This window comes from Atractosteus spatula, chromosome 13, assembly GCF_055471065.1.
Source record: "Atractosteus spatula isolate fAtrSpa1 chromosome 13, fAtrSpa1.hap1, whole genome shotgun sequence".
In the NCBI taxonomy this organism is placed as follows: domain Eukaryota; kingdom Metazoa; phylum Chordata; class Actinopteri; order Semionotiformes; family Lepisosteidae; genus Atractosteus; species Atractosteus spatula.
Genome location: NC_142718.1, coordinates 18,083,431 through 18,103,503, shown reverse-complemented (window position 1 = coordinate 18,103,503; position 20,073 = coordinate 18,083,431). Strand labels below are relative to the sequence as shown.

Sequence of the window (20,073 nt, the reverse complement as noted above, 5' to 3'; positions counted from 1 at the left end):
TTGGTAGCAGCCTCAGTCGTTTTCCGGGTCGGGACACCTGTAAGTAAGAAGACGGCTAATGAGCGCACCTGGCCAACCGACCAGAGATATTATTGCCACTGCTACCCGGAGAAGTTACAATTACAGTTCATGTGGAGACCCCTTGCCACGCTACCAGAAAGGGGGATCTTTGACAGATAGCGTTGATTGCAATCATGTATTTCCTCCCAATGGATAGAATGTTGTTCCAAGCAGGTTCAAGACAACTTATAGCTGGGTGGACTAGCGCAACTAAGGTAAAGTAACTTGATTAAGAGAACAACAGCAGTGTTCACAGTGGGAACTTGAACCTATCAGTTATGAGTCCAGTTACCCACTAGTCTATTCAAAGGAATCTCTTTATCCACCATGCACAAAATGAAGCCTTTTCAACTGTTCTTAAGCTCACAAAAAGTTGTTATTTTCTAGTTCTCTTAGTGATAACTTTTTTGTTCAAATATACCACTTTTTATTAAAGATTAAACCAATCTGAAATTTCCAGCTACATCTTCATCTCTTGATTAAAGGTCTGTACCTACATGTACAGAGCAGCATAGAGTGGACAGACATCTGCAAATCATCCACGCATTGAGCAATTTTTTTTGACGTTATAAACTCTACAGTGATGAATATCAGGAACCAACTGCAGAATTAGAACATTCTCTGGTTATTTCACTTCAAGAAAGTCACACACTTGAGAAGTTGCACGGAGCTGACAGAGCTCTGAGCTGACCAATGACAATCTCATCTCACAATGGGCATTGAGACAGTTTTGATTTGCCATCCGGGGAATCTCATTCAAAGTATGCTAGTAAAAATCTATGCCTGGTTTAAACTTGTGACAACTGAATCACAGAGCCCAATTTGCTCTTGGAATGAGCACCATCTCCTAGATGAGCAACTTTATTACAATAAAAGTAATATGAAAACATGACCTTAATGAGACATTAAAACTATAACAAATGCTATAGCTCCGGATACTCATTTCTTGCATTTGTAATGCCACTCTATATGAAACAGGATCTTCATGAAAATACAATTGGTTCTTTTCCACATTTTATAATAATAATAATAATAATAATAATTGCTTACACTTATATAGTACTTTTCTGATACTCCACTCAAAGCGCTTTACAAGTAATGGGGACTCCCCTCCACCACCACCAATGTGCAGCATCCACCTGGATGATGCGACAGCAGCCATAGTGCGCCAGAACGCTCACCACACATCAGCTATCAGTGAGGAGGAGAGCAGAGAGAACCCAATGAGAGAACTCTATGAACCCAATTCATAGATGGGGATTATTAGGAGGCCATGATTGGTAAGGGCCAATGGGAAATTTGGCCAGGACGCCAGGGTTACACCCCTAATCTTTTCGAGAAAAAGAGGGTCAGGACCTCAGTTTTACGTCTCATGCGAAGGACAGCGCCTGTTTATGGTATAGTGTCCCCGTCACTGTACTGGGGCATTAGGACCCACATGGACCGCAGGGAAGGCACCCCTTGCTGGCCCCACTAACACCTCTTCCAGCAACAACCTTAGTTTTTCCCAGGAGGTCTCCCATCCAGGTACTGACCAGGCTCACACCTGCTTAGCTTCAGTGGGTTGCCAGTTGTGAGTTGCAGGGTGATATGGCTGCTGGCAACTGCTGGCTGCTGTCATTTTAGAACAAAATACATACACATTATTTGTTATGAGTATAACATATTTTGATATTAATGCAACATATAAAACAAAAATAGTTCTAGAAAAAAGCATACAATTTGACCACTTATTGATTGAAGTCCAGCATGAAATATCAAAAATATTTATGTAGTCTCTAAAGTAAGATTAAATTGTGCTATATTTAAGCATTGTTTTGCAGGCCATTTCTAAGGATGAGCAAAACATATGTGCAACAAGAAAAAAAACAACAGAGGCACAGAGAGGCATGACAATAGAAGATAATCACTGAGTGAAGAGAATGGTATTAGAACATGCTTCCCATCCCAAGCAAAGACATTTTTCTCTAATATGCTAGGAAAAGCAACATGTAACACTAAAAACAATAGCCATTTCTATAGTTAGGTCTCATCAATGTCACTCATGCTGTCAGGTGAAACTTTCCTTATTGAAGATCTGGCAAAGATAAAAGGATAATGAAATGTTACCCTGAAATATAAGTCAAAGAACAACAGCGAGACTGCTTTTCTCTCTCTCCAGCTGACAAAGTGACATACTGTAACATATGTAATTCCCATAGTGAGCAGAAGAACAATGAAGAAATTATAACTACAATGCAACAAGAAGTTGGACAGATTTAGGGCCGGTATAATCAGAAAGAGCAGAAACATTGTTTTGAGAGCTCACCAATTAAGCAGCCATACGCATAGCAATTAGCGGTTACAGACATTACAAAAAGCTCTAACTGCCAATCATTTACTCAAAGTAAACCATGCCGCAATTGCTTTATTAGTGAGCTAAACATAGCATGGAAATTTCAATAAAGCTTCCAATGGCATACTGTTCTCGTTGTCACAATACTGATTTTACTTTTGATCAGTGTGGCTCTAAACATAAAAAGAAAAGTATTACCATGCATGTAGAATTGTTAATTGCTGTCAGGAAAGATATGTGATTATTGTACTTCAGAAAGTCTATCAGGCAGGTGAATTCGGATTCCTTTTTAAAATGTTTTTTTTATTTTTTCTGTGGTGGAATGATACATACAGTAAAGTAAATTAAATTGAGTAGTGCGTTGATATCACAACTAATTCACTCATTTTTTGCTTGAGAAATGCTGAACAAGACCAAATTGCATCTGTGCATTTCACATTTTTGAGAGATTTTTATGCAAACCATTTTGCAATGCAGGCTCTCTGAACTCTCCCTTGAATTGCTGTTGCTGGTATATGTCAGCAGAAAGTTGAAGCAACCAAGTCAGTACTACAGAATGTGACAAAGACATTTTAACTAAATCACTGTTTGACATAATATGCAGGAAACCAAGCACCATGGTTTAATAGTGTGTGAAAACAGGTTGCAGATAAATGAGCAAATAAGGGAAAAGGTATTTTTATAATGCAAAGCACGATTTAATGTATAATAATCATTAAGGATGACATTGTACTGTTCTTGGATCTTCTTACAGCAATTAAATGGTTATTGAGCACTAAGTCATTGACCTTTAAATGCTAATACTAACAATTACATGCCATTATTACATGCAACCTCATTTGGATACAGTGAATTTACAAGCACCTGAACCAAGTGACTGAAGGTATCAACCAGCAACAAAACTGAGGTAAGTACCAACTATAACATTAAAACTACTAATTTACCACAGTTTAAATCTTCTAAAGAGCAGAAGTAGATTAATGATTTTTTTTAAATCCAAAGTTGTTTTCAAACCCACATTGAAAAAATGAATGTCTTGGCACAACAATGAATTAAATAATCTGAACTGCTTTTGGTTGTGATCCATGGCATTACTGAAAGTCATTATAACTTCCACTGTACTGTCATTAAAGTGTACGTCTCACTGTGTAATGGTACTGTATCAGCAGCTCAGGTGCTGTGTGTTATCATAGAGAAGATATCTCAGAATGAACTGGCATGTATATCAATGCAATCACAAATGCTTTGGTGAAGAAAACATGAAAGATCAGCAATGGAAATTATCGTTCTTTTGGTAGAATACTTTATTTCATAATGGTCTTTGAACAAAATAAAAACATGGGGGTCATCTTTGATTGCACTTTAACTGTTGAGCTGTATGTTTATACTATACTATCATGATGGATATCTTTCATTGTGTGAATATCTTTATCCAACAGCCGATGCCTGTGGAGGAGCAAACAGAGCATAATTTTATGTTACATCCAGACTGGACTACTGTAATGCCCTTTTAGCAGGGGCATCATTATGTGTAAGAAAACCTTACATAGACCACATTTACAGATTTGTAGGGGCCCAAACAAGGTTTCATTCTGGCATATAAAACCTTGGACTCTGCACTACCCTCCTGTTAAATTCCAATAAAATTCTCCTTTTGGCTGTCCAAAATTGGAAAAAATCACTCCCAGTTATATTTCTGACCTCTAATACAGAATATATACCATTTTACATTGTCTGGTCCTCTCACGCTAATCTCTTACTTACAGTTTCTACCAGACTATGCACTAAAGGTAAAAGGGCCAAGATCAGTGTGGCTGAATTTCTGTTTGAAATTCATTCTATCATTGCTATTGATATAAAGTTTTACCTTTGGCATTTGAAGTATTGCTGATATGATTTTACCTAATTGTATATTTTATTTTGTGATATTTTGTTCTATGCTTTCTTTACAGTGCTTTGGGACATTTTTAAAATGAAAATTACTCTTTAAAACAATATTTCATTAATAAATATTGTAAAACAGTAGTAAGCACTTGAATATCCATGTATGGAAAGGACAATTATTTATAATTAGAAATAATAACATAAGCTATTCCTCTTATGATTCAAACAATACTTTGGTAAAGTCCATGTTGTTGTCATTTGCAATTCTCAAATGTTATTTTTTCATCCCCAGGAAATACAGGCACCAAGCTGAAAAAAAACCGTATTACTTCATTTTTTTTTACTTGAGACTCTCCTATCATGGGTGGAAATTAGCCCATCATTCTTTGAAAGAACACATTCATTTGTAATTTCAGAAAATGAAGCATCTATTGTAATTATAATTATCTCAGTTTCTCCCCTTGCGCACTGCTTCAGACAACATGCGGACTTAATGCTCGTTAGTACAAAGCATCATTTAAATAGATAACGTCACCTCAAGGTTACCGGCATAATCACTCCTGCTGTTAAGACTCACTGCATTGTTTTTGAAAGGGCAAAACTGGAAGCCAATGATAACACTTGCCTCAATTATTAAAAAAATGCAATTCAAGGAATAAAGTCAGGAGGCTAATTATGTGTGATTCAAAGTCTTTGAATCTATAATGGACCCAAAATCATGCAATCAGAATAAAATAAGAACAGAGCGTGTGAAAAAATAAATTTGCCGAAATGCAAGTTTGTACTATCAAAGACATCTACTAATGGCAGACAATAAGATTTTCTTTTTTTTTCCTGGACATGAAGGCTTGGGTACATGCTTTGTTTCTTTTGATTTGTTTTATTAAAAACGAATGCAGAAAAAGAGTCCCCTTGGCATTGTATAACTTGCGATACCGTTGTGAAAGTGTACCAGCAAAATTATGAATTTTCCTATTGATTTCCTCTGTATTTTACACAGACTGAACCTACTTTTACTTTGTTTCTTGTGTCTTCACACTGTGATTTACCATTGGAAAAATCGGACAATGTATAGGATACCTCCATTACAGCTGTTTTTTTTTATTTATTAGTAATTGATCCAGTTCACTTACATGACTTGATTCTAAAGATCTGTTCATTTGTTTCAACAAGTTACTTGAATGGAACAGCACTACAGTATCTAGTCTGTAACAGTTAACGAAACAACGCACCTTTATCATGTCCATGACATTTCTTGTGTTGACTCACTTTGCTAAAATGTTAATTTCATCTCACTGAGCCGAACGACTCCAATGATCAATGATCTAAGTAAAAGTAAATTGATTCATCTTGACTCGCTGGAATGATTTGTGCAAAAAGAATGAATAGTTTGCAAACTGAACAAAACTATAATTCAAAATTACCAACAACTTTAAAGACGGTTTACCTATTTTGATCTCAAGAGCAAATAAAAATACTGTATCTCTATTTTTAGGATTGTTCTCCCCTCTGTACTCTGGCAAGTGGTACCCCACTATTAAAGCACAGATCACTAGACTCAAGAACAGCTTCTATCCCACTGCAGTAGACAACTAACTGCAATGCCTCAGACTCAATACACATCTGCTCTATGCACTTTTTGCATGGTCTACCATGTTTTTTTGTGTTTTTTCTCACTACTACATTTTTATTGTCTACAACACATTTATTGTTCCTGTTGTTATTATTTATTCTGTTTGTAATGTACTGTCTACATTATGTAATGTTGTTTGTTGTACTGTGTATGTCCAGAAAGATCAGCCCAATTAGGAATTCCAATGTATGCGTACATATGGCAATAAACTACTCTACTAGATTCAAGATTCAAGATTTTTTATTTGCCATATACAACAAGTGTATTGGAATGCTTACTCGTTCAGCTGTACCCAGTAACAGTAGAGAAAAAAAATAGGCAGAAATTACAAACAGACATGGACAAATAAATTTAGACAATAGACGTTATAATACAGCCAAGACAGGACATAGTGCAAACAGTGCAGTACCTTAAAGTGCAGGTGCTAATTTGAGCTGTTTATGATACGGACTGCTTGGGGGAAGAAACTGTTTTTGAATCTATTAGTCAGTGTTCTGATACTGCGATACCCCCTACCAGAACCCAGGGGAGAAAACAGATCGTGGCCAGGGTGAATTGGGTCCCGAAGTAGCTCGAGCCTGGTTGTAGCAGTGGTTGAGATGTATCCGGTCAATGAAGGGTAGTTCGGTCCCTATGATTTTCCGCATGGACCTTACAACCCTCTGTATGGCTTTTCTGTCCTGTACTGTGGCTCCACCATACCACACCGTAATACCACCGGTCAGGACACTCTCAATCGTATTACAGTAAAAAGTGGAGAGTGTTGTCTTGCTCATCCCCCACTTCCTTAACTGTCTCAGGAAGTGAAGGTGCTGGTGGGCTTTAGTGAGGATGGCAGCAGTGTTCCTGACCAGCTCAGCCTCTCAGTGATCTGGATGCCTAGGAACCTAAAGGTGCTGACAGTTTCGACTGGAGCCCAGTGAATGATGATGGGTGTGTGACGTCCTCCTGAAGTTCACAATAGTCTCTTTTGTTTTGCCTTTTTTAAGTGTGAGGTTGGTGTTGTGGCACCACTCCACCAGCTGTGCTACCTTGCTCCTGTAAGTGGTTTCGTCATTGTTGCTGATGACCAATTACTGTGGTGTCATCACCAAACTTGATGATGCGTTTGCTGTTAAACCTAGCCACACAGTTATGTGTAAATAGAGAATACGGCCATGGGCTCAGGCAGAAGCCCTGGGGGGGCCCTGTGTTGAGGATCAGAGTAATGAGGTTTCGTTTCCAATCCTCACCACTTGTGGTCTGCCTGTCAGGAAGTCCAGGACCCAGTTGCAGATGGAGCTGCTGAGGCCCAGACCCCTGCGTTTGACCACCAGCCTGCCTGGCACAATTGTGTTGAAGGTAGTGCTGGGCGATAATTCGATAACGATAATTATCGCGATATAATTTTCCTCGATATAATTTTAACAAAAGTTCGATAAATGTTCGATATATATGTTTATGCTTTGCGCATGATAGGCGCATGCGTACAAAATACTGCGCGAGTGCGCGTGCGTGTTGCAGACCGTGCAGCTAACATGGTGTTGTTTACCCACCCGGTGGTGGCTGACAGGATTGTAGTTAGAGTGGAGAAATTAGCGACACTGAAGCAAACGTAGTGCTGCCAACGACCAGCTCGAAAGACGACGACATTGTTGATAGAAAAGGTCATTCAACTTCGGTAATTTGGAGATATTTTGGCTTTTTACGATCAGACATAAAACAGAGCACTTTAAACTTTGCAGTCTGTCTGAGCCATCTTCTATGTGTGTTTTATCACACTGAAGTATTTAATTTTTCTATTAAGATATTTATTTTGTAAATTTTACTCATGCATATTTTGATATAAAAAAGACTTGAATACTCTCTACCTCGGATTTGTTTAATGTTTCTGCTGTTTGGCAAGTGTTTGTTGTGTTCTTAAAATAAAGAGTTGTTTAATTTACCAATTAACTGTCTGGTTTCTTCAACTTTCATTCAGGACAAAAAATCTGCCTTTAAACTTGAAAGAAATAATGATTACACATTTATCGTGATAATTATCGATATCGACTGATATGAAAATCTTTAACATGATAATGTTTTTGGCCATATTGCCCAGCCCTAGTTGAAGGCTGAGCTGAAGTCAATAAATAACATCCTGGCATAGGTGTTCCTGTTATGCAGGTGCTCAAGAGTGGTGTGAAGGTAGTAGATTACTACTAATAATTTATCTGTTTTGTAAAGCTCTGAAATGGGGTATCACATATGGCACTTGACATTTTAAATGTATTATTTCAAAGTGTTTTTTTTTCCATTTGGACACCAATGTCACACCTCTGTTAATAGAAAACTATTTTTCCATATTTTTAAATTATGGGTTTTGAGACTTCAAAGGTTTAATTCACAATTCAGAACTGTTTTAAACTAATCACTTACACTGTGGCTTATAGAGGTAAGAGAATAGTTTGTCATAACTGCATATGTGTGCTATAAGAAATCACCTGGATATACTATATACTGAACTCTTTAATCACTAGGCTGAACTTCTTTTTATAATTCTACAGACTACTGAAAATACTTTCATCTCCATTCTAAATAGCTGCTGCATTCCTCAAAAATAAAACACATTTGTAGAAACTTGGAAATTGTATTGTTCTTCACAGATACAAAGTATCGTTTTGAGGTTACGCAACAATCAATAAACTAATTTGATTTTGTATATAGTGCCTTTCAATCAGTATTCTCAAGGCACTTCACATAAATTATAGATGAGAAATGTACAGAAGCATAAAAAGAATCTCCCGAAAAATAGAAATTGCTAAATTAAAAGAAAGAATTATGATAGGAATTAAAAGCCATCGAGAACAAGTACTGTAAGTCTAAAGGTAAGATTTAAAAACATCAGCAGAGGGTATGTTTCTAAGCATGGTCAGGAAGAGTTTTTCAAAGACAAGGGGCTATCACTGAAAAAGCTATTTTTTTAAAAGGAACAGTGATTTCTGTTAACATCATATAACAGAACAAGTTACAGATTAGTTTCATACTGTGATCAAAATAGCACTGCACAGGGTCGTGATTGCCCTGAGCCTAACCTGGCAGCAAAGGGGGCAAGGCAGGATACACTCTGGACAGGATGCTAGTCCATCACAGGAAACATGCAGACACAAACACACACGCACTCACACCAGCTCCAATTATCTGAGGAGTGAATTAATATACCAGTATGGTTTTGGATGGTGGGAGAAAACCAGAGCACCTAAAGGAAACCCACACAATCATGGAGAGAACATACAAACTGCACACAGGTCGCACCCCAGTAATTGAACCCTGGGCCTGGCGCTGCAAGGCAACAATGCTAACCACTGTGCAACAGGGCCACCTAGGTTTTATTACATAATCAGTCAAATTCAGCTAGCAAGTTAAAATACAAATTTCTATTGTCTATGCCATATAAGCACCTACAGTACTTCAATGATGAACATGTTAATGTTTGTGTGTAAACTAACAGTGGTTCATAAAAAAGGTAAAACAAAAAATACACAGCCTGAACTTTAAAAAAATGCTAATTGATGTCACATTTTAAAGGCCACTATGCTTCTTAAATATCTAAGTTCCATGTTTGTGCTTAAGTAATTGACATTTATCACTAACAAGTAATCATTGTTAGTTTCTCAATTACCAGCGGCTTCACATCTGGGAATCAAGATATATTAGTATGTCAGGTCCTGTGCTGCTTGTCATGTTTATAAATAACCTCTTTTCCTAATTTATCTCATAAGTGTGTATTGTACCCTGCCGAGAACAATCTTATTATTGCAAAATATTTCCATTAACCATGTTTGGTGATGTGTATCACCATGTTTTTTTCTGCTCAAAATGATCTTGTCCTGTACTTAAAACAATTCATTAAGCCACTCTTTTCAGACTCCACATTTTGGGATTTTTGTAAATGTTTGAGGTCTCACAGCATTTTTAACAGAATTTGTGTATTTGTATGATACAAAAAAGGTGGGAGTTATCTAACGCTTGTTTTTTAATCTTGTAATAACAGTTCTGAACCTCAGTGCTACGCCATCAATTATCTATGCAATCGATTAAGCTGGTTCATTAGCACAGTAAATATTGCTTTAATTATGAGAAACTTGTATTTTATTTGTATTTCAAGGAACTTGACCTTCCAATTCAGGGTCATGGGGAAGCCAGAGCCTATCACTGCAAGCAATCGGTGAAGGGCTGGGAACACCTTGGATGGGACGCCACTCTATCACAGGGCAAAAACAGAGACACACATACACTCGCACCTAGGGCCAAATTTTCCTGAAGCTAATTAACCTAACAGTATGTTTTTAAACTGTGGAAGGAAACTGGAGCACCCAGAAGAAATGTATATGATGCACAGATAGCAAGCCAGGTCTGGAATTTAACTCCCAGGGCTGTAAGGCACTGTGAGTCAGCAAATCTAACCATACGCCACCATGGTGCCCATCTACTGTACAGTATCTTCTCTGCCGATTATGTCATTTGTGACAAGAGGAAGTATAACTGAACTGATTTAAGTAACATGTTGGAATGGGTGTTTAATGATTACTGAGAAAGGCTATTTTGACTTCTTAAGGCTGACTGACTGAAATGCACTTTAAAACAATTACAGTAGGTTGTGAAAAATGCATAGCCGCCTTAATTACAATGGGATGTGATTCAGCTGAAAAAAGGAACACGTTACATGAATTAAAAAAAAAACCTAAAAATAACCCAGTCTCTTCCATTTATGTCCACTAGTGGATCCAAAAATACAATATAAGATGCTCTGATAAACTAATTTCCCAATTATGTTCTTGTATGTGGCTTGCTCTTAATGAATTAATAAAATATAATGTATTAATACAGTTATTACCACAACTGAAAAATAGCTTCAAGAATTTGTATTAGTGAATCATTAAGTTTAGGGAAGAACTGAAAGAAACGCATTCAAATGCAAGCCATTCTTTAATTAAAATAGCACGTTTCACTTGATTGCATAATTGGAATACAATGTGAACAGACAAATCAAAGTTAAGTCTATAATCAAATATTTTAGAACCTGTCCTAGTAAACCCAATTCAAATACCCTGTCCTTCATTGCAGTTATAAGACACAGAACTTAATTATATAAAAACTGCACAGGCTCCTACAGTAAGTTGCCAGACATTTTCATTAATGTGATCTGTTGATTGTGTATAACAGGATTTATTTTATGAAAGCTGCTGGGTAACTAACTGGGGCTTGAAACCACTTGTAAAGCTAGGGGAAGTTGGTAAATTGGTGTAGTTAAGAAAATAATGACCCGATTCAAGTCATTAAAAGCTCAGCTGCACAAACAATCTTTAGACAAATCAACCCTTTTGTACCTGAATTGCAGGGTGAGAGGACATTCTGAACTGATAACAGCAGAATCAGGTATTCCACACAATAGTAAAAGACTGTTCTTCCTCAATCCAAGGGCCATACCATGGCCAGAAGAAATCAGAATGTATGAATTTCTAGGGATTCTAGGGATGCAGCTTAGATCACAGAATATCAGAAGCTAAGCATACTCATTTTCTGTATATCAGCCTATTCCTGGCTTAAAGTAAACCTGAATAAGGAAGGCCAGTGCTGGCCTGTAATCTTGACCTGCAGGGTTTTCAGTTTCATGTTGTTACTAGAATTTGCATGATCCTAAAACAATTTGTTTAACAATAACAAATATAACTTCTGAGACTGATACACATATCTTTCCAACAGGGTTACTGCTATCAAAGATAAATGTAAAAGATAAAACACAGGTAAAGCTGTGTTTTGTTTTTCAACAGACACAAGGCTAACATCCAAAGGAAGGATGGAAACTCTGTTTTGGGACAACTTTCTTCAACCAAAAACCAGCCATACAACTGAAAGCCTACTTTGGTCCAGTATCCGGTGACTGTTTGGAAACTAAGAAGGAGAAACATGAAAATAATTTTACATTGAAAACTTTATCCCACAATCTCTCCAGCAGATTTAAAGCAACCATAAACTTGTGGCGATTTTGTTAGAGATATGCTTCTTCTCTGTTGATTGAAATGGAAATAAACTGAACAAGCTGGCATGGATTCAGCATGTTTTCTCTATCAAAATCAATTTTTTTACACATGGAGAACAAATTGATCTAATGTCAAGGGAAGTAGATAACTCTTGAATTTGGTACCTCTAAATTCAGAAAAAGAAAACAACATGCTTATTCAAACCAGTAATTCTGTATACAAGAAACAGAGAGGTACCCATTTCTATAGAAACAATGAACCCCAATAAACTTGCATATGTTTTGAATTCTTCAAACACAACCACAGGTACTGTAAACAAACTTTAATTTTATCACTTATTCTGAAAAAAATAGCTTGCAGTAAACTGTGAATGAACACAGAGAAAAGCGTCAGTGTTATTTTGCTTGTAATCTTCCTACATTAAGGGGCACAATACTTATTAGTTGCTCCACGTCCCTTGGGCTGCTAGAAAACAGATAGAACCCATCATGTAAAGTTCTGATAAAGAGAGGATTAAGTCCTGCCTTTTCTCATTAACAACATAAAATCAATCAGAAATGTTTTGATGGTAATTTTGTTCTGAAGTTCACTTGCCTTGAAGAAGCAGCACTATTTTTGGAAAATTCTTCAATTCTAAGTATAAGAAAAAAAGCATGAATTCATATTTTAACCACCAAGCAGCAATACATTGTTTTTACAAAGTAAATTAATTACAAATGCAGCCAAGCTGTCCTTTATATCACATTTCTAATTTAAAAGCTTTACTGATAATAACATTTTTTATTTCACATTTCATTTTTTCTGGTCATCCTACATGTGTCTGGCTAACCTTCATTTTTATCTATAATTGATCAATCTTTGCTTCATGCAAAGCATTTACTGTAAGTATAGACACTTAAATGGAAAGAAAATATTTTACTTATACCATTTAAAATGCAGCTCCTGTTTCATACATTAGCTAAATTCTGCCAGATTAAAGGACAAATAGTGTTTAATCAAAATTGGGATTTACAGATGCAGTTGTCTATAACGCATGTCAAATCTCAAGTTATAGGAAAGCTACCACATTATACTATATTTTGCGCGGTGTACTAAAATCATCCTTTCAGTACTCAAAACAGATAGATACAGATGCAGCTATTCAAAATGTGTGGTAAAACCCAGTACCACAGGAAAATATTTGCAGAATACCATGGAATACCGCAGTACGTGATTGGCTGGCCAAAATGACCGACAGGTGGCACTTATGGTGCATTAGTTGTGAGTGAAATGATTGCTTCATTAATCTCTTTCCCATGCATGTTTAAATCGGCTTAATATGGCATATTAATGTGGGATTTTTACAACTAAAGGGAAATTTGATAGCTGAGCATAAAAATAAAAGGAATGTCATAAACTATATTAATTTAGGAATATACATAATATACTATACAAACTATATAGTGCTGGTAGTGGTAGTTTAAATAATAAATGCAGTATTCAGTATTCTACTTTCTTCATAAACATTTTATGCATCAAAGTCTTTCACTTGGTCACTTACTGTGGTTATTTTGGAAAAAGTTTTGACGTGCTCATTCTGACAATATTAAGTTTATAAACTTTATAAAACATTATGATGTCTTTTAACCCTTTTCTATGAATACTTGCGCTCGTTATCGCAGTAAAAAAATTGTGTACTTTTTAGAATCCGCTAAATAGAGAATATAATATGGGGATATCTAAAGAAATTAATAACGATATTAATTTAAGGATCTAAATATAATATATGTATTTATATAGCTGGTAGTATTACTGTAGTCTACTTTCTTTATAAACGTTTTTATTTTTAATTTGACTCATTCACACGTGATTACTTTCGAAACATTAAGCTGTTCATTTCTCCTGTGTTTTAGTTCAATACCTGCTAAGGGCAGAAGTTTTTTTCTAACAAAGACTCCTTTTTAAAAAATAAAATAGTAAATATTATGTACACTATATTAACAATTTGTTGTTTTTTATATATTATAACATATTCAATGATATTAATAATGAAATAAAAACGTGAATGAGCAATTGTGAACACTGTCAACAGTGGGAGTAAAAACCAGTTCAACTGGTTCCATTCAATTCAATTCAAAACACTTAATTCAGTGGGGCAATTTAACACAAGCCTTTAAACAAGCCTTAAAACAAATTTGTATAGATTATAATAACAAAATAACAAAGTGGTATTAAAAATACCACTGAAACTATAATAATGTGTCTGATTATTATTAACAGTATTAATTTATTAATAATAATTTCAAACTTCTTATATCTTTTTCACAGTCATTTGTTTTATCTGGTTTTCATAACCTTCTCTTATTAAAACTTCTATTTATGAGACACAATGTTTCAGATGTCAATAACTTTGTGAAAAATAACATAGAGCCTTCAAACCACAGGCATTTTAAAGATTGCGATTTGTGAAAATTTTCACAGCTTTTATTTAAATAATATCTAGTACCTGGTTGCATTTTTAGAAACCTTAGTTTGAATAAAGCGGATCCCAGAGGCGACTTCAAAATGGGAGAATGCATTATGCTACATTTTTATGCATCAGTTGAAGCATTCTGAAGTCTGTCAAAATCATAAAAAATGTAACCAAATAGTGTAGGTGAGACTGCTATCTGTTCTGGATTAGGTGGTTAGAAAATAGGTAGACTGGTGAATTTACACTTGTAAAAATGTTCCAATTTTAATGCGATATGGAAGATATTATTAATAATATCTTGGATGATCTGTAAACTGAAGAGTTATAGAGTAGGCACGTCGAGTTTTTTATTTTCAGCTTGGAATCAACTTTTACGTATTCCATTGCAGTCACTTTATGTAACGCAGCTCTGTACTTTAACAAACGTTATTTGTCACAACAGCTAGGAGTGTTGCACCCCGCTGTGTTTCAACTGTAGAATAGACAGTTTTGCTTGGGGGAACTCTGTTGGAACTGGAAATACAATGGCGAATATAATTGAGGTTCTACCGTTTAAAGTTTAAGCTTTAAAGTCATGCAATGTCTAAGTTAAGCAGCAACATGCCACTATTTTTGATTTTCTTTAAAATGTTTTAAAAAATCAACTTCCCACTTTCACCTTGCCGTAACTATAGTGGGATTGTAGCATTTTTGGGGACTCGTTGTTTGTAGTGGTTCTTTGTATTACAGGTATTACAGTACTGGAGTTTGTATTGTGGGCAATTCTGGTGTCCATTGTGGCTTTCAGTTTAGCGGATTTTACTCTGTGCCGGGCTTTGGAGTCTGAGAAATATTGCAAAACAGCTGTTTTATCGACAGCAGTTAGTCTCTTGGTTTACTGGGGACGTATCAGATGTTAAACTGAGGAACGCAATCACAGGAAGTCAGATCTACATACTGTATACTGAACCAGTAGCGCACATAGCAATGAACAGCAGTGTGATCGTATACTGTATAAATCTTAATATATAATATTTATATATATACAGTATGCGTGTAATATTTTTTTTAATCCAAATTCAAAGTTAAATTACTTGTTGCTGTAATTTGTACAAAATATAGATGTTCTTAATGCGGATGTAAACCTGTGAAAGATGCACATACAGTACAAGCTATAATAATAAATTGTTTCTACACGTGGCATATTGATATGCTGTTCTCCAATTACTGGCAATTGTAAAAATAACCCTTCTTACCTCCTTTGTTTTACTTAAAGAATTCATATTTTCATTTTCACATTTTCATATTTAGCTATCACTACCATCTACTGTGCGTACACTAGATTACTGTATGAATAGTATTACATTACAGTACTGTTTCTGCTTTCTGCTACCAAAATTTACCTTTGGATTTTCATTATATGAATGTATACCTGAAAAAGGCACATCCTGTTCACAGGCTACAGTATAATAACGGTTTAAAATGAACAAAAGTGTACAGCTTAAATTCTATCTTTTTCTAATTATTGCCCTTCAGCATTGACCGGGATTCGAAACCGAGCGTTTTCTGGTGACAGCCCAAAAGCACCACACACCCCGTTAAGCTTTTACAGCTCCACCTGGCAGTTTTACAAAGAACTGTAGTCACATTACTGAAAATGTCTAAAATGCTGCAGTCTCCCGCAGTGTACCGCTTTCTCGCGCAGCCGCTCAACCGCAAACTACTATAGTATCCCTGGCGCATTCTGAATGGCTGGATCTGTAGGTGGCACTAGTGCTGCCAACACAAAAAGCAGCTTTAATTAATATGTTTTTCTTAGTCCAATAATTGTATGTCTTGAAAATATATATTATTTTCGTTATATAATCATATTAAATACATAGCCTAGTTACCGTTTCAAAATGAAACATGGGTGTTCAGTACTTTTTTCTGAAAATGGGATTCCATGCCATCAATGGAGCCTGTATTGGACCTCAATTTTTTAATGACACAGGTTTCACTGAAATTTTTCTAACACGAGTAATTTCATGGAGTGAATATCAATTAATTAAAAAACAACTGTAATTGTTAATATTGCAATTTGCCCTTATACTGTTGAGGTATGCACCACTGAGGATAATAATAATAATAAAAATAATAATAATAATAATAAAAATAAATAAATAATAAATAAAAAATAAATAGATAAATAAATAATAAACCACTCCCCAGATATTTGGGGAAAATGGGGATAGGGTAATATGAGCAGAGATGTGAGAAACTCAAGGAAGGGTTTACGAAAAACAGTGGATCCTGAGTGTAGGCAGGCGGTAAATGTGCAGAGCTGTGGCAGCATCCTGAAGCCATGAGGAGAAAATAAAAAAATATAAAACCTGAAAAACTCCTAATTAGGACTTTTTATCTCCCATGTATGACTATTTTTTATACTGTTCACTTATTTTGATGGGATCTCAGAGTTAAATGCATGACATGTACAGGTATGTGTTTTTTAAATTGATCTTAGTTACTAGGACATTCTTAACCCATTGGACGCAATAAATAGACAGTGGTCACTCTAAAAAGTTAAAACAAACCTTGAAATGTTTACATTTATATCTCTGTAAACACTATTCATACATTGTGGATGTGATGTTATTCTTGCTACAGGACAAGCGCACTACCTGCAGGTTACACAGATCCAGGGTACACTGATGCATCTCAAGTGTATTCAAAAAGGACTGATAGTGATTCAAGAAACTATTACACAAATTCTGCTCGTTAATGAAATGTTATGACAAACTGAAACTTTATGTCATATCTATTAATGGGGCAATAGATGTTTTTTTTAAGGTACATTGTCTGGATGGAATCCTATAAAACAGTGTTTTCAAGGTTGTTGCAGGCAAAAATAGGAAATTTTAAATAACATTAAAATGTTAAATTACAAAATATGTTCTTCTCAGTGTAATCTCCAATACAATACTTTACAGTACATCTCCAATACAAATGTTGATGCACAATAGTCACACATAATAGTGGGAAAATCTTATGTGAACTGCACAGCCGCTAAGTTAAGTCTCTGAATTTTTTTTGTTCTAAAGTTTACTTAACAAAAATGTTTGGCTGGATAGTATATAGTCTAACAATCTAACTTAAAAAGTGTAAAACAAATTATGCCAAGAATACATAAAAATGCATATTTGATTTATTATAAAACTATGAACATTAATGAAATGATTTCTCAGCTCCCCCTTCTCAAAAAGTTGCTACATGTGTCTTTCTTATGTAAATTGACCAAAAAACAGTTAGTCTAATGGCCTATCGTCTTTATGTTTTAAAAAATATTCCCTGCTGTCTGAAATCTGATGCTGATAAGCATCATTCTTGCCGACTGCCTTCATCTGGATTCCATTACTAACACCACAATTTTCAAGTGATCATCAAAATTATATTGCCATAAATGTTTTTGCACATACTGTACATTACTTCAAAAGCAAATGGCAATATCAGCAATTTAAATATATTTAAATAAAGTGCAGAGTTGTATTAGTTGCAATTCAACTTACTGCAAAGTACTGTACATGATTGACAAATTCTTTCACATCTAAATGTTCTTTTGCTACTATACATTTATTTATTTTTAAATGCACAATGATACTGTATGGTTTTAAACCACTACAGGAACAAAAACACCACAAACACTAGTCATAGCATGAAAAAAACAAAGAAGAAAAAAGTGCAGCAAAAACAAATATATATATTAGATTATACAGTAACGATAAAAAATATATTATATAAATGGTTTAAAAATAGTAGCAAATATCCATGTAAAAGCCTCAGTTGAAATTTCTGTTGAAGGGCAACCCAGAGATTGCTGGTCTGGTGATCAAATGACCAGTAGAACTGGTTTTCTTTACTCCCCTTATGGCAGTATTCACATGTCTGTTAACTCTACACTACATACATTCATTCATGTAATGATGTCATTTATTATTAATATTATTTTAATATCTGCGATCTACAGGCACCCCATCCAGGGTGTACCCTGCCTTGTTGCTTGCCGGGTAGGCTCCGGCTTCCCGTGACACCGTATGGTATAAAGCAGTTTGGCAAATGACATGACAAGACACCTTATTTTAACATTTAACATACTGTGATATGTAAAAATTAATTAAAATGTCAATATAGTATACATAGTATCTGTAGTAGTTCAGGTGGGTAGCTGCGTCAGCATGCGTAGGCTGCAAAGGAACAAGTAATAGGTTTATTCCATGCTGAAAAAAAGAAGAAAGAGAACACAACGTTTCGGCCATGGAGCCTTCTTCAGGTGTGACCTGAAGAAACAAAACGTGTTTTCTTTCTTCTTTTTTTTCAATATGGAATAAACCTATTACTTGTTCCATAGTATCTGTAGTATTTATTACATTTTATTATGAGAGAAACGCATTTATTATGCTCAAGGAGCAAATTGTTAAAGTACAATTTATGCAATGGATGGGAATCAAACCAATGCCTCCTGTGTGGGAGGCACAGATTCTACCACTGAACCACCAATGTGTAGCTCTGATTGGACGAGCTGAATTAAAAACTACAAGCATTGTCTAGTGACGGGTATATTTGATCAGAAATTTCATTTCTATGACACTGCAAGGAAACATGACATATTATATAAAAAATTAACATATAAAAAAACCAAAAATAAAATTACTGATGTTATAATTGCTTGCAGAGCAAGTGAAACCAAATGAACCCAAAGTGCAGACTTGTATCAGCGACAATGTAGCTTACGGTAAACGACCGTAAATCATCCTTGAAAGTCATTCAAATCGCTACTTTTTACTGTTATTTGCTTTTAAAAATGATTTATCTTTAAATCCACTATAAATCTAAAATAAAATTGTTTTGAAATTATTATTTATACATAATTACTAATAATTCTATAAATTGTATGTCATTAAAAAAAAACGATAATGCTGTTAGTTTTATATGACTAGTGACAGTGACATACAGTATCTTACATGGAGTTGTGCTTATTAGTGAAGGAAAGCACAAATTGGTTAATAAACATTTAAAAATTCACTGCGCCACCTGGCAATTTTACAGTCCGATATCAAAAATATATTGAAAAAATAAAATGGCAAGATGCAGTCATCATGCCACAGGGTTTGTTGCGGTATTCTGCCTTACACCTTGCGCATTTTAAATTACTGTTATCTGTATAATGAAATTATTGATGTATTGCATGGCACTGTTAAACACAGGGTGTTCAAAAAAGGAGTAACAATTTTGACTATAGTCATAAAGAACTGTGTCCTATGACATGTGGAGTTGGTACTGCTGATGTTTAATTGTTGCTCCGTTGCTGATAATCTAGTTTTGCTAGATCTAAATCTCTTCTTATTAATATAAACATGAGTCTCTTCTTGAACATGATCTGCAAACCAGCTTTACCTTTTGCTCCCTGTGCAATTAATACATACTGAACCATTTTCTGCATTACTAAACTTGTATCCACTTAATTTTTTAATGATGTGGCAAAGCCAAAAAAAATCCTTCACATCCTTAATCCATTTTAATTGCTTTGAGGTCAAATTGATTTCTTTAAATGATCAAGCATAAACATGGTATTTTAATCAATCAGGATGCAATAATTTTTTCCAAAAGCAATTGGAATCACTGTATAAAAATGTATTTTCAGAATGTGACTGATGAACATGCTGATATTAACTGCTTTCTAATTAGTTATATG

The 20,073-nt window shown here is 35.1% G+C and overlaps 1 protein-coding gene across 2 annotated transcripts in view; it reads right to left on the bottom strand.

Moving 5' to 3' along the window:
- The window catches only part of vps8 (VPS8 subunit of CORVET complex), a 345,245-nt gene that overhangs the window by 124,967 nt on the left and 200,205 nt on the right, over positions 1 to 20,073 (bottom strand). The gene's annotated exons all lie outside the window — the stretch shown is intronic.